Genomic DNA, 4,070 nt, shown 5'->3' with positions numbered 1-4,070 from the left:
AGGGGGAAGAGGGGGGAAGGAGAAAACCCCAAATATAAAACGGTATCCACATCAGACCAGTAGTTCCGGAGATATTAATTAAAAACTTTCGCAGAATACATAGAATTTTGCCTATACAGACGTGATTAACACAACCATCCCAGTTGTAGAAACCGTGGTCGTCAAGCGTCAAGCAGCCGATGGCACAGTAGGGGGTCTCGACCTGTGTATCTACAGGGTGTCGTTCACGTTTACATTAATCTCGTCGTTTTACTCGTTTTGATATACTGAATACGAATATGATTTTTGTTTTTAATGGAAATAACAAGCTCTCGAAATATTCGCAAACAACTTTACACAGAATTTTACCCAATAATGTAAGGCATATGTAAGGCGAATTTGCCAGTTATATATATACGAACAGAAGGTAACACTTTGTTCGTCTACGAATATCAAACCGTAGTAGGTTAGATTATATTCTCCGTGGCGGGGGTGCCGGGGGAGAGGCAAAGCCTAAAACACAAGAATAATTACTTTAAATACAATGGTACAATGATCACAACTGAATGAGACACCTTATAGATACTCAGTTCGAGACCCCCTACTGTGTCATCGGCTACTTGACACTCGACGACCACGATTTCTACAGCGGGGATGGTTGTGTTAGTCATGTCTGTATAGGCAGAATTCTATGTATTCTGCGAAAGTTTTTAATTAATATCTCTGAAACGACTGGTCTGTTGTGGATACCGTTTGATATTTGGGGTCTTCCCCCTCCCCCCTCCCCCCTCCGTTGGGGCTATTCGGAACTGTACCCTATATATGTTAGCGTCAGCACGTGTTCAAGGGTCGACACGTGGCAAGGTCAATGCATTTTGGGCTTTGACCTGGGTTTCAAGGATTTCTTAGGATTCTTTAGGCTATCGATGCCCCGAGCGATGTGCCTGTCATCGGACTTAGGCCGGCGGTAGTTGATACTTGAGGTGCGACGAATTCTAAGAGTCGCGGACGTTTTGTTTATGGAACGGCAATAGAGAGTTCGATCGCCGAGTTTCAAAGAAACGCGCGTGTGGCCGAGAACCAAAGTCATGGTGCTGCATGGCGCGTGCAGAAAGATAAGAGTTTGAAATAAAGGATCTCTCCACGGAGTGGGGAGGGTCCGGGGACCCTCTGGCAAGAGGACTGTGTCAAAAGACACGGCACTTACCCGAGAACCTCTGATCGATCGTGATCTTCTAACATATAATTATTGCTAGGTTTTAAATAATACACAGGACATGTAACTAAAAATATTCAAAATGTTCCCTGAATTATTGATATACATAAATGGATATATAATATACGAAAAGATGTTTTAAATGCCACTCTTGAAGAAATAAAGAAAATTTAATTGTAAAACTTTTTCACTGGCGCATCGACAAGGAGTTTTGTATATTTTGTATATTATTGTTACTCGCAGTATAGTAATTCCTCCGAGATTGCGACTGTGGTCAGAATCGAAATGTTGCAATGATGGTAGAGGAGACTCGAAATTCTATGACTGGGCGGCAAGACTGTCGCCGCGGCTCGCCTTTGTAGTAAAAGAGGGTCGTAAAAGAGAAGGATAGCATCAGAGGCTCGGAACACATCAGAATAGCTAATACTAGAATGAGAAAGCATATTCCATCGTTCTTCTACTAATTGCCGTCACCCAAACAAAACATCGGCTTCTCGCTTTTACAGACCTCTCACTCATTTTTCGGACCTCTTTTCTAAAGGAGAAGGATGGAGTGAGAGCCGGAGCAGCGTAAAATTGCCAATGTTTCAATGGATCAGGGCCGTACTGTTGAAATTTTTCATGTGACAATTCAGTCGAAACACGATATACGTCGGATTATTTATAACAGAGCTCGGTAGGATTTGCACTTTTTAGCTGATTTTCAGCTGGCTCCGCGTACCACTATTCCCCTTGCCGCGACGTTCAGCACGCAACCTACGATCCGTTCGAGGCTCAGGAGCGTATCACTCATAAACGTACGCTGGCAATAGCTTCCCATCTCACCCACGAGGTACTATTGTCGATGCGTTTTTTTTTAAGTGGTTGCCAGCATACGTTTACGAGTGATACGCTCTTGAGCCTTGAATGCGTATGGTAGGCTGCGCGCTGAACGTCGCGGCAAGGAGAATAGCGGTTGGCGGAGCAAGCTGAAATAGGCTGAAAAGTGGAAATCTTGCCCAGCTCTGATTTATAACAATCCGAGTTTGTAAGAAACGATAATTTATAACAGACATTGTAACCGTAACAATGATAAAAAAAACGTGGGCATCGCGGGACGGCCGATAAGAGCGAAGCTCAAGTCATAATGCGTAAATTTACAGTTTAGAATTGATTTAGTAATTTCATGGTATAATATTGAAAATGAAAATAAAATGGTCAATATTAGAGAAATTATATTTATTGCTATAAATAAATACGGCGAGATTGTCTTTTGTCGCGAACGTTCTCGTACACACGATCGACGCGAAATTTCATGGGAGACAAATAGCGGAGAGGGGCCCGAGTATTGGAGTCGATGCTACGCGCCATCAAGGTAGGCGCCGAACGTGCAAAGGAGAGCTCCAATATAAAAAACTGAAAGAAGGGAGAGAATGAGAGAAGGGAATATGTAATATTGTATTACATATTATAAAATACCATGATATTATTGCATCGAAAACTAATGACTTCATGCAAATCTATAATATAAAACATAACTAAACTTTCTTGCCGTTTTTTATTTTTAGATACACGCTTTGCAAATATGGTATAACTTCGATTTTTCTTATTCCCTTTCAAATGCATTCTGCTTCTTGCATTTTCACTTTCTTCTTTTCGTTCCATATTCACACAATTAGCACAATAATGTATAAAAATGAAATAGTTCAAAAGTTATAAATTATACATAACAAATGAAAACTCTATTGAAAACTCTATTGCTTTCTTGCGCGTGTTCACCGTTGTGCGGAAAAAAAAGAAAATCAGAGAGAGCATCAAAAATCCAAGATGGTAAGTACCTTCAAGACGCACATACATTCGTGTCTTCCTTATTTTATGAAATAAGAAGTTTTTATTATTTACTGTGCATATTTTTAGGAAAAAATGGATTGTAGCCAAGGAAATAGTGATATGACCGAAAATATAGAGCCGAATGTAAGTACCTTTACGCTCAATATCTTTATCACTTTTATTCTTCTATGTGTTGTGTGAACTGCGATTACTTATGTTCTCAGATGAAAAGTCACGATTTTCGGAAATTTTAATTATTTATATCTTTTAAATGCGTTCACCGATATAGATGAAATTTTTAGCATACACATAACTTATCTGAATCTACGAAAGTCATTAAAAATTTTCATTATAGACTAACAGAAAAAAGTTGAAAAATTACCATTCTCTGTTTTTTTTAATGATTTCAACAAATTGTAATTTTTTAAAACGATAAAAATACATATTTTAGTGAATTACATTTCATGTTTACTTACAGATAAATCAGGGGAACACCAAGTCGGCCAAAGAAAGAAATAAAGAAAAACCTCCGGAGGGTAATAACGAATTTGAAAAAGTACTAGTAACATATAAGAAACAAGTATGTATATACATATAATTGCGATTTCTCAGCGTGGAATCAACACCCATATGTTTATACTGCAATAATTATGTTTATGTTAAATCTTACAGATCCGGCTGATCTCAAAAAAGAAATAAAAAGATTGAAATACAGCAGAGGGGCAAGAGGAGGAAGAGGCAGAGGAGAAGGTAGAGGAGGAAGAGGAAGAGGAAGAGGAAGAGGAAAATGGGAAGGATATGGCAAAAATAATACAATAATAATTTTTAAATAAAAAAAATAAAAATACTAATTAGATTAAAAAATACTATGGTTTGTTTATTGTACATTCTATCCATACCGTAATTATAAGTAAATATAATACTATTAGTACATAATTTTTTAATATATAGGTGTATTTAATAACAAACATAAAGTAAAAAAAGTAAAATAAATACATATTCCAAACAAATTTTTTTTTTAAATTAGCAAAATGTATTATATCGCGTTTTTTACAGAAGAACAATA

The 4,070-nt window shown here is 37.5% G+C and overlaps 1 long non-coding RNA gene across 1 annotated transcript; it reads left to right on the top strand.

The window, feature by feature from the left end:
• Positions 1-2,208: 2,208 nt before the first annotated feature.
• LOC117601424 (uncharacterized) lies at positions 2,209-3,625 on the top strand. The gene is made up of 2 exons (XR_013062271.1): positions 2,209-3,148; positions 3,483-3,625. It is a non-coding gene; the product is annotated as an uncharacterized LOC117601424 (long non-coding RNA).
• The last annotated feature ends 445 nt before the right edge of the window (positions 3,626-4,070 follow it).

This window comes from Osmia lignaria, chromosome 6 (assembly GCF_051020975.1).
Source record: "Osmia lignaria lignaria isolate PbOS001 chromosome 6, iyOsmLign1, whole genome shotgun sequence".
In the NCBI taxonomy this organism is placed as follows: domain Eukaryota; kingdom Metazoa; phylum Arthropoda; class Insecta; order Hymenoptera; family Megachilidae; genus Osmia; species Osmia lignaria.
This window is presented reverse-complemented; position numbering and strand designations above follow the sequence as displayed.